The sequence below is a fragment of the Sapajus apella genome, unplaced genomic scaffold (genome assembly GCF_009761245.1).
Source record: "Sapajus apella isolate SASKATOON/1434 unplaced genomic scaffold, GSC_monkey_1.0 scaffold6, whole genome shotgun sequence".
Classification (NCBI taxonomy): domain Eukaryota; kingdom Metazoa; phylum Chordata; class Mammalia; order Primates; family Cebidae; genus Sapajus; species Sapajus apella.
In genome coordinates this window covers 21,207,639-21,219,529 of record NW_022436946.1, presented here as the reverse complement: position 1 = coordinate 21,219,529, position 11,891 = coordinate 21,207,639, and the positions used below count along the sequence as shown (strand labels likewise).

The 11,891-nt window shown below is 36.5% G+C and overlaps 1 pseudogene across 1 annotated transcript; it reads right to left on the bottom strand.

The window, feature by feature from the left end:
* Nucleotides 1-4,973: 4,973 nt before the first annotated feature.
* LOC116549315 lies at nucleotides 4,974-6,133 on the bottom strand (annotated as a pseudogene). The gene is made up of 2 exons (XR_004267804.1): nucleotides 5,680-6,133; nucleotides 4,974-5,641 (listed from the first exon to the last, which is right to left on the bottom strand). The product of XR_004267804.1 is annotated as a glutamyl-tRNA(Gln) amidotransferase subunit C, mitochondrial pseudogene (transcript).
* Nucleotides 6,134-11,891: the final 5,758 nt, after the last annotated feature.

Sequence of the window (11,891 nt, the reverse complement as noted above, 5' to 3'; positions counted from 1 at the left end):
CCGTCAAAAAAAAAAAAAAAAAAAAAAAAAAGTTTGCTGTGGTTTATAATCTAATTCCCCTTTTACTCTCTTAAGATCTTCAAGAAGCAGACTTTGAGACTGAGGCTTACATCCAGACAGCTTATTTTGCCAAGTGATTCTAAAGAGCAGGAGTGAACACCTGGACAGAATGAAACAGGTAATCCACGGGTAGTTACTCAGATGGTCATTGTGAGCTACTGGAGCAAAGTACTATTAAATAACTGTTAAGGAGGTTGGTCAAACCCTTTCAGAACTGTCTGCTGGAAGAATGGGAAAAGGGAGTCAATATGATCTAGATTTCTCTCCTTGCCCAAATCTCACGTTGAATTGTAATCCCCCGTGTTGGAGGATGGACCTGGTGGAGGGTGATTGGGTCATGGGAGTGGATTTCTCCCTTGCTGTTCTTGTGATAGCAAGTGAGTTCTCATCAGATCTGGTTGTTTAAAAGTCTGTAGCACCTCCCACTTCATTTTCTTCCTCCTGCTCCTGCCATGTAGGACGTGCCTACTTCCCCTTTGTCTTCTACCATGATTGTAAGTTTCCTGAGGCCTCCCAGCCATGCTGCTTGTACAGCCTCCAGAACTGTGAGTCAATCAAACCTCTTGTCTTTTTAAATTACCCAGTTTCAGCCATCTCTTTATAGTAGTACATGAACAGACTAATACAAGAGTGATTTTCATCACCCTCTGTCCCTCCTTGGTTAAAGGTTGCCCTTGGAGTGTTAACTCACTTGCACTGCCTGGTTTACCTGTGTATCCTTGTATCCAAATGACTGAGTGGATTCCTGCTGGCAACCCAGGAGTGGCATAGCAGATAATCCTTTGCCAGGAAGTGAGAGAGAGGAGGAACACCTGAAGCAAGATGCTATCATTTATAACTCTGTACAGCTGTTTGCTGCATTAATGGCTAAAATAAAATGGCAGTTCAAGACACTATGAGGTGTGCCCCAAGGGGTGCCTAATATACCTTCCTTGGAAGCTTCATTGCCAGTTAAGGTAGGTTAAATTTCTCTTAAGAACTTCTGGCAATTTTCCATCTTCAAGCCTCTTTCCCTGCATTAAGAAAATTTTGAAGTACATAAAATTATAAAGAATGATGTAATAGAACCCTATGTACACAGCTTTAACAACTGTCAATATTCCACTACTCTTATTTCATCAACTCCTCTCTTACCTTTCTTTCTGGTGTATTTTAAAGCAAATACAATGCAATATATTAATGTTTATCTATAAGAACTTTAATATATGTCTCTATTAGATAAGAACTTTTAAATCTAATCACAATATCATTATTACACTTGGCAAAATAAATGTAATGCCAACTTCATTTTTTTCCTTTTTCCAAAATGCTTCTTATACAGTTGCTTTATTTGAGGTAGAATCTTAACATTGATTTGGTTTGATTTTTTTTAATTTACTCTATGATGTTGTATGTTTGGGAGGGGGTGTGTGTATTCCCAACACCCTATTTATTTGTTGAAGCAACAGCAACTGGATCATGTGTCCTGTGGAATTTCCTGTACTGTCTCACTGACTGTTAATGATTCCATGGTATTTGTATAAGATACTCTTCCACACCAGAGTTTTTAACCTGGGTATCCCAGACCTGTAGAATTCAAGAATTGTGTAACTATGGATTGGATGAAAAGCATCTTTATGTTCCCTGACCACTAACAGAAATTTAGCATTTCCTTTATGTAGGCAACAAATCACAGAAGTATTAGCACTGCTGTGTATACTTCTATTTGTCATAAGTAAACAAGTAAACATTTCCATATGATATTACAGTTGTTGCAGATACCTTGAAATGCTATTTTCTTTTATCATTATTTTGCTAATTATTTTACATAAACATTTAACTGTGTATATTAATATACCACTAGTATCTAAGTAATCAGCCTTCTTGTCCACAATCCTGGTTAGCCAACTAGGAAACAAACCTGAGCCTAATAATTATTTATTGACAACACCGTGTCTTGGTTTGGATAGACCACATGAGAGTTCTCAACTTTTTTTATTAAAAGGCAGTCTTTTGTAACACAAATAGTTACACAAGCTATGAATGTAGACCAAGCAAGTTCAAATGTATCTTACAGATGAGGTAAATACCGTGTTTGCTATTTAATGTAACTTCTAATTCTACAAGTAGATTGTGTACTTCCAGCTCTAAGCTCTGTGAGTAGTAGAAACGTTCTTATTTTTTTTTTTCTTGGTACCCTTTGAACACTATCTTTGTTATGAAACAAAAACTTTCACATACTAAGATATTAGCAGTGAAATTCAATTTTAGGGAGACACTATATGTGAGAAAAATCTTGGAAATTTGTGTGTTGAAATGAATTCTGATGTATTTCTTTTGACAAGTCTAAATCAGCTAAAAATTATTGCACCCAATCTGTCACTTGGAGATGAAGAAAATAAAAAGTAATGAAAAAATATTCTTTGTTAGAGAGAATTCCTTTTTATTATTTTATTTAAAAATTTATAGAAATTCTTAAGTTGTTGAAAATCATTTATCAAGTTATAGGTGACAAGAAGACATTGGGGATTCTCATTGTACTTGTCTTTCCTTACATATAATTCCTAGGTAAGTAATTTTGTTTCTTTAGTAAGAAAAAAAAAACATGATAAAATGTTGAATTATTTCTACACAGTAGTAATTTGAGTGTATATTTTATTATTTTTCCCTGTATTTTTAATTTTCTCAGTGTTAAAAAATAAAAATCAATGACACCATTGCTACCTCCAGGTGCGATACAATAAAGAAGACAAGCAAGTAAAACACCATTTTGGAAAGTGTGTGTCTCATGCTATGTTAGAGGGATAGACTATGTGCTATGAGAGCAGAGAGGTTCGTGCCTAACTGATAGGAACTAGGGAACAGCTTCCCAAAGGCATGGCTAGCAATTAAGAGATGAAAAGGAGTTGATGAACTGGGAACCATAGGGTTGGGTTTCTGCTGAAGGCAGTAAGAAGAGTATTTACAAAGGAAAGACAGCCAGAGAGAAAATGATATTTTGGAGAAACTGGAAGGAATTTTTAATGTCTCAGGTTCAAAGGGTGTGGGAAGGAGTTGTGACAGTGAGGCTAGAAAGGCAGGCAAGGGTCAGATGCTGACAGGAAGTAGATTCAACTCTCAGGAGTCTCAAGTTTATCATGGGTGATATTGAATAAAAAAGCATCTTTATGTTCCCTGACCACTAACAGAAATTTAGCATTTCCTTTATGTAGGCAACAAATCGCAGATGTATTAGCACTGCTATATAGACTTCTATTTGGCTTAAGTAAACAAGTAAACATTTCCATGTCATATTAGGCATACTAAACATTACCAGGTGTAGATTATAGAGAGATCATTGTAGGGAGACCAAATAGCTTGATCTTATAATAGGCTAGTTGAAAAGTGATGATCTGAACTAAGAAGAGAAGGAAGAAGGGAATAGGGGAGGAAATCAAATGTAGGAACCAAAAACTGCAGGACTAATTACATGTGACTGTGAGGAACAGAGAGAATAAGCAGATGACTAGGTGAGTAATTTTGAATGAACTAGGACTTCTACTATGGTTTGACAAATGTTATTAAAGGCACACAATATAAATGTGACCTATTACCCTGCATATTTTTTGAAAGATTACCTTAAATATTTCAAATATTAACCAAAACTAGATTTCTAAGAAGTTACAATTTATTAATAATTATCAAGATTTAAGTACTATAATATTAATGAGTTGCCATTTGCTACACTGTAAAATTTAGAATCCAAACGATAATTAATGAGACACTTTCTATTTTGACATCAACTGTTATTAAAATAATATCTGAAGGAAATAATTAAATGTATCTATGTGATAAAGAGTTCTTCCTCACCACATATTTTTTCACAGTCATTCATTTAATGTTGAAACGCTCAGATCTATATTGACTCTAAATCAGGGGTTCTCAAAGTTTAGCCTGCATCAGGGTCACTTGAAGGCTGTTGAAACTCAGGTTGCTGACCCAGAATTCTTAATTCAATAAATTTGGGGTAGGATTTAGGAACGTGCCTTTCTCAGAAGTTCTTACTTGATGTGGATGCTGATGGTCTAGGAACCACACTTTGAGAATCACTGTTGTAAAATATGTGAATTTATTTAGTCATTAATTCAACCATTATATAAAAATTTAGAATGAGTACCTACTATGTATCAAAACCTGGAAATAAAAAAGTGGGGAAGCTACATTTTTTTTTGAAGCGAAGGTGATTATTCTGAGTGAATGTGTAAGTTTAGTTTACATCACAAATTAATCCAGTGTTTAGCTACTACTTGCACTTTCATATTTCTTTTTTTTTTTTTAAGGAGATAACTTTATTTATATGGGGATAGATAGTTGCTTTGATGTTGGTTTGAGAACTTCAACTCCAAAAGCAGGTTCTCTTTTAATTCAAGGCTAAGCTTGTAAATTAAACTGCCTTAAAGAAGAAAGAAGCATTGCAGAAAAAGGAAGGGAATGGGAAAAAATAAACACATGGTGGCTAATGCCTGTGATCCCAGCACTTTGGAAGGCCAAGGCATGCTGGAGGATCCCTTGAGGCCAGGAGTTCAAGATAACATAGGCAACATAGCAAGACCCCTTATCTACTTAAAAGAATTAACTGGACATGGTGATGCACATCTGTAGTCCCAGCTACTTAGGAGGCCTGAGGTAGGAAAATCACTTGAGCCCAGGAGTTGGAGGCTACAGCGATCTATGATCATGACACTGCACTCCAGCCTGGGTATCAGAGCAAGACCCTATCTCAGAAAAATTAAAAAAATGAGCAGCAGTGCAAATATCATTGGGAATTTCTTAGCCAAAACCAACTTTGGCAGTTTGGTTAGAGGAAAAAGTCTCTCTCTGATTCTATCACTTTTATCCCTAAATAGGTTTTATTAATCCTTAGTATCTGTGTTTTAAAACAAAAAAACCCATAATCTTGGACTCATCTCAATTTAATAATCATTTTGGGGGTGCTTTGTCCCAGGGCTAATTTTAGGACAAGTTCTCTTTTCAGAAAGAGAAACACTAGGTATGACTAGTGTCCCTTTTGCATATAATCACTTTGTGGGATAGCAGATAGCTCTAGGTTAGGAGTTCCCAAGCTCTAGTCTACTTTGAACACTCTTCAGACCTTAGCAGGAAGTTAGCCCTTTTCTAGGAACAAAGTGGGTGCCCAGGAACAAATTCAGGTATGTTTGGTCAAGATAGGCCTGCTCAAATCAATGCAAGTGGCAACTAAAAGGGACAGCCAAGGTTGTCACATAGTGATCAAGATGCTCCATCTACCAGTTACATAGACAGAAAAGTTCACTTTCATGCAGTTGCTTCAGTCTTCTGGGGTTAAAGGCAGATAAATAGTGTCTGTCTTACGTGTCTGTCTTACTGAACAGGCCTGTTTAGTGAATACCTTGGAAGCTGACTTTTTGCTTTCCTTTCATTTCAGTTAGCATCAGGAACTCACTGTTACAGATCTTTGGGCTCTAGAACTCATTGGGCTAGATCTTTCCCAATTCTGTCTTCAGAAGAGCCTGTTATTAAGAAATGCTTAAGCGTCCATTTTTTTAGGTGACTTAGAAAAGCAGGAACATTAGTGTTCACAGTAAGAAAATACTGTCATTGTGCTTTCACGTGTTTAGAGTACCCCCTTTCCAGAAGGAGTTACTCAGCTGTGTGGGAATGGCTCTTGTTCATCCAGCTTTGGCAAAGGGATGTTACCTGGAGGGGCCACAAAGTACTCCTCCACGACACGGTGGGAGTTTTGTAGTAATTCATCAGCACAGTTGCCTTCTACTACATTGTCGGATCTCAGGTATAGACATCTGTCCTCCAGGACCGACTCCATGGGCTCCACCCCGTCGGTGTCCACGGCGCCTAGCCAGTCGGTGAAGGCGATGGCTTTCTCCAGCCGCGCTACTGCCTCCCGGCTGCCAAAGTCCACAAGTGCTAGACGCTCCAGGTGCTCGATCATCTCGGCCGTGATTCGGCCACTGCCCTGAGGATCTGTCTTGGAGGTGAAGCCCCGGGGCCTGCCCAGCGGGGCCCGAAGGCCCAGCCACAACGCCCGCGCCCACATTTCTTCCTTCCTTGGCCCCCGTAGTGTCGCACTTTCATATTTCTACAGTATTTTTATGTCACTCAATTTTTTCCCATATAGAATGAATCAATTTTTATTTATCAAATCAAGATAATTATATTTAAAATGAAATGTAAAGCTATTTCACTAAATCTGAAAAGTGAGATAGATCTGAAGATCTTACATTTATAAATCGTGATTGAGATACTGTATTAGCTTGAAGGGACTTCTTTTACAAAATCCCACAAACTGAGTGGTTTAAATGACAGAGACTTAATCCTCAGAGTTCTGGAGGTGGAAAATCTGAGATCAAGGTGTTGACAGGGCTTACCTTCTGGTAAGGCTGCTTCTTCTGGCTTGCAAGTGGCTGTCTTCATGCTGTGTCCTCATGTGGCTTTTTCTCTGTGTCTGTGCTCTCCTGGTGTCTCTTTCTCATCTGATGAGGACATCAGTCATTTTGGATTAGGGCCCCAAGGGTGGGGGCCTCATTTTAACTTAAGTCTTTGAAGGCCCTATCTCAAGTACAGTCACATGGGTGAAGGCCCACCCTTATGACATTTCACTTTAATTACCACTTCAAAGGCCCTATCTCTATACACACTTACATTCTGAGGTACTGTGGGTTAGGACTTCAACATGCAAATTTTGGGTAAACGCAACTTATCCCGTAATAGATATTCACAGTTGTTAGGAGCAAGCATATCCTTGACATATAACTTTAAAAGTGACCCCTTTGAATTTGTGTCTAAAACATTCTTTTTTTCTTCTTTATGATCAGTCCTTTTCTAACCATGTATTAAGCGCTACTACATTTCCAGGGCTATCATAGGAGCCAAGGGAATAAAGGAAGCTTATTTTCTCTTCACAAAGGTTATTTCTACATATTTATTTATAAATTTCTCTATTTGTGAATTACAATGCATAGTCCTATAGAAGGCATCTTTTGTTAAAGGGTCGGTTTCTTCAGAAGATTCAAAACAGTCCATTTAATTTATAATGAGATTGAACTATCATATAACTCACAATATAACCTAACCTAATCCCTATTTGGGCTAAGGATACATTTGATTTTCTTGATGCAAGTGGCAAAACAATTCACACAAGGTCACTCAAAGGAAGACTCTTCTATAAAAAAACTACTTACGGAGATGTGGACAGGGTTCAGGAAACAAATGAGATACACTGAGGTGCACCAAGCCTAGCCATTACCACTCTTAGATCAGAAGGTTCAAAGGCAGGAAATTCTAATATTGGAGGCTGCTAAAAACTGGAATGAATCATGGAGGAAGGGACATACAGTGAGAGCTGTATATGGGAGGGTGAGTTAAGCTGCTCAGAGATAGGGCCCAAAGCAATGGAATAGTGAAAATATAACACTTAATGTCTCCCTCCTTCTGCCCTCTATTCCCCTGATGTTGCCTTTTTTTATTCAAATCCCGTAAAAAGCCAGGGAAAAAGGGAACTTGAGTGATGTAGTCCATTGGGATTAGCAAAGAAAGATGTAGAATACATGAAGAGAGAGGAGGACCAACAAATAACAGAAAACAGCCAGCACAGAAGCTTCAGTGGGGCTGAGATTACAGTCAGCACAGCCATTCGGATATGTTATTTACAGACAAGAATATGTGTATGTCAAGTATTGTTGGTATAAAATAAGCTTGTATTCTTCTGCCTCTAAAATTGAATCATGGAGAAGACTAAAAATTATGCACAATAGATTACAAAGCCAAAAAGAATAAACAATCATGAACTAAATCATGTACCAAGAAAAAAAAAAGTGGAGGCTCAGTCAAGGAGAGATCACTGGCGGATCACAAATTTATATTTTAACAAAAATCAATTGACCAATTTATTTAATGATGGCTTAACTAGTTTCCTGAGCTTATTATGCCCAGTGTCATGTTAACTCGATGGTTGATATATTTTCCCTGTCCTTGTGAGGATGTGCCCTACTGGAATCTATTTCTTTGAGAAGCCTTTGACAGTAGTCTTGGCAGTGTTCTCAGAGTGACAAGTCTTTCTGTCTTTGGAAAGAGTTATACAGTTTCAGAAACTGCTAAGGTAGCTGCATGGTACTTGAACTCTACACTTGGATAGTGCAAATACATTACTTGACAAGATACATGAATACCATAGAATAATAGGAAATCACCAAGTTTTTTTCCTCCAACTTTTAAGTTCAGGGTTACATGTGCAGGATGCGCAGGTTTGTTACATAGGTAAACGTGTGCCATGGCTACACCAATCATCTCATCACCTAGGTATTAAGTCCAGCATCCATTAGCTGGTCTTCCTGATGCTCTCCTCCTCCCAATCCCCACCCTCCAACAGGCCCCAGTGTTTGTTATTCTCCTCTAAGTAAGTGTCTATGTGTTCTCATCATTCAGCTCTCACTATAAGTAAGAACCTAGAATATTTGGTTTTCTGTTACTGCATTAGTTTGCTGAGAATAATGGCTTCCAGCTCCATCTATGTCCCCACAAAGGACATGATCTCATTCCTTTTAATGGCTACATAGTATTCCATGGTGAATACATTCTACATTTTCTTTATCCAGTCTATCACTGATGGGCATTTAGGTTGATCCCATGTCTTTGCTATTGTAAACTGTGCTGCAGTGAACATATGCATGCATGTATCTTTATAATAGAGTGATTTGTATTCCTTTGAGTATATACCCAGTAATAGAGTTGCTGGGTCAAATGGTATTTCTGCCTTTAGGTCTTCAAGGAATTGCTACACTGGCTTCCACAACAGTTGAATTAATATATACTCCTACCAACAGTGTAAAAGCATTCCTTTTTCTCCACAACATTGCCAGCATCTGTTGCTTTTTGACTTTTTAATAATAGCATTCTGACCAAGTATTTATGTATATAGAAAAACAAAAATTAGAAATTCTTCATAAAATATTTTTACCTCATTTATCAAAATAGTTGGAGCAATTGTAAATAAGAGAAAATCCACCATCTGATTAATTTACTCTTATCTTTGCACAATTTCTGGGCTTTCTAAAATGCAACATATTATTATTGATAAAACATTTCATATTTTAAACAAATTCTGTAACTTTATCTCCTCTGACAAATATTTCTAAGTTCAATCTAACTGAACCATAAGCACTAGAACTCATTATTTCCTTAGTGAATCATTTAGACAAATATACATCACTGCTGGAAATAATTAGCTAAATTACTAGATTTAATTCTATTTGTATAATTGTCATCTGCCTCTTCAAATATTTATAGTCATTATTTTATTTTTATTTTGCTACGTTTTAAATGGGACAAGGGCAAGATATGTTGGACAGTGATTAGTCCTGTAGGCTTGCAGTAGATTCCATGGATTTGAGCTTTGGCTCCTTCCATGCTGTTTACCTTAATGAAGCTTTTCAACTTCTACAAACTTTACCCTCTTTATCTGTAAAATGAGGAATAATAACAATATTTCTGCAAGAATTATTATGAGGAGTGCATGAAAAAGATATCTCGATTGGTCAGCAATTTAAATATTTTAATTATTGCTATTGATAGTACACATAGGGTGTTTATATCACTGGATATTATCAATCACAAACAACACAATATACAACGTTCTCATACTCTAGACTGACATGCTGCTTAATTTAGTGTAGAATATGCCTATGAATAACAGTAAATTAAATATTTTGGATTTAATGTTTCTCTTTTGCAATTATAGATCTTTTAAAATAATTTATAATTGGTGAATTGAGAAATAAGATTTTAATATTAAATAGTCCCTCTTATAAAAAACATATAATAGCTTAGTAATTTGGGTGAAATTTTAGAGAAAATAAATTCCTAAATGTTAAGAGTTTCCTGGCTGGGCATGGTGGCTCATATCTGTAATCCCAGTACTTTAGGAGGCTAAAGTGGGAGGATCATTTGAGGTCAGGAATTTGAGACCAGCCTGGGCAACATAGCATGACCCTATCTTTACAAAAAATAAAATAGAAAAATTAGGCATGGTGGCACATGCCAGTTGTCACAGCTACTTGGGAGGCTAAAGTGGGAAGATCATTTGAGCCCAGGAGTTTGAGGCTGTCATGAGCTATGAGTGCACCATTGCACTCCAGCCTGGACAACAGAGTTAGGCTCTGTCTCTAGGAAACATTTTTTAAAAAGTTTCCTCTAGTCAAATTCTGAGATGCTCTAAAAAATCAACATTTCCATCTGTTCTTTCTATCATTAGTGAAGCAGATGGTATAATATCCAAAGTGAAATAAAAATCATTTGGGCTCTCAAAAACTCTAATATGAGTATATAAGAAATTATTACTACTTCTGTTTGGTGAATTTTTTAAATGGAAGATAAATAATTATAGTCATAGATATTTTATTTTGCCCCCATAAAAACTTTAGGTCATTTGTGCCTAATCCCATGTATTTAAAAAGTAGACCCTCCAGGGAAAGATGATTCTAGAGATCAGAAATTCATATCCACAACCAGTATGCCTTGGCTTTTCTAGCATACTTTCTAACATACTAAAGTATGCTAGAAAATGTCATGTATGCATTCTTCATACACACACATACATAACATACACACACAGACACCCAAGTGAAAGTTGCTTAAACATTAAAGAAGAATTATTGGTTTTCATAAGTAGGTAACTCTGGAAGCCCCTTTACTTTCTGAGTTGGTTTCAATTCAACAATCTCATGGTATCTTTACAGATCCAGTTTTTTGGTATTTATATTCTCCCATTGTCAACTTCATCTTAGAGCTTTCCTCATGGTGACAGAATTGCTGCAGCAATTCTAGTGTTTATAACCATACATCATCCTGAAATAAGAGTGTTTCTTCCCAGCATTCTAAGCAAGAGTCCTAAAATTCTCTTGTCAAAGTTCAGCTTCTGATTGGATCAGTTAAGATCGCCTTCATTCTTTTGAAGTAACCACTATGTAGGGGATTAGAAATGTACTGATCGATTTAGGTCAATCAGATGCCATGCTCTCAAGTTTAACTTTTGTTATAATATCTGGGCTACGTAGTGGAATTGTATACATCCAAACTGAAAGTCATAATGCTCTTTGGAAGGAGAAAGGACTCAATAGATGTTGACTAGGCGGCCAATTAATCCACTTCAGGCACTTTTTTCAAAGTCAGAAAAAAGAATCACAAAAAAATCACAGAACCTAATCTCAGAGATTTTGCTAATATCACTACATCTTAAATTACATCTATAAATAAGTAAAAGCATATATAAAGAATGTGTCTACTAATGTTACAGTAATTACTTAACTTTTTCTTTCTCAAAGCAAGACTGTATTAATTACCAAGGATTATCTATTTTTCTAAGTAGGTCTTATTGAAGTGTATAGGTCTTGAAATGCAAAAGTCTTAAATGACTGTGGCCAAGTGTATATTTGGCAATGTGTTGCAGTGGAATGTATTATTAGTACAGAAATTGGGTACTTTATAAAAAAAAATAGTAGATAAATCTGCTAAAAATATCCACTCCTAATGACAGCTGGGAGACACTTGTCATGTGAATCCATTATGCTCAGTTCAGATACCTTTTCATCTGAAATCATGGTAATATTGGATTTCTAGATCTGGTTTAATACTGGATGGTTTAAGAATGCTAAAGCATAACATATATGAAATTTACATATGGTTTTATCTTTCCCATTTCTCTGGTGCCATCAATAACCACACCTCCTATTTCAAATAGACCTCTAGGACTGACAACTAACTGTGTTGAAGAGGGATGGATGAGTTAACATTCCTCTTTTGGTTTTTTTGTTTTGTTTTGT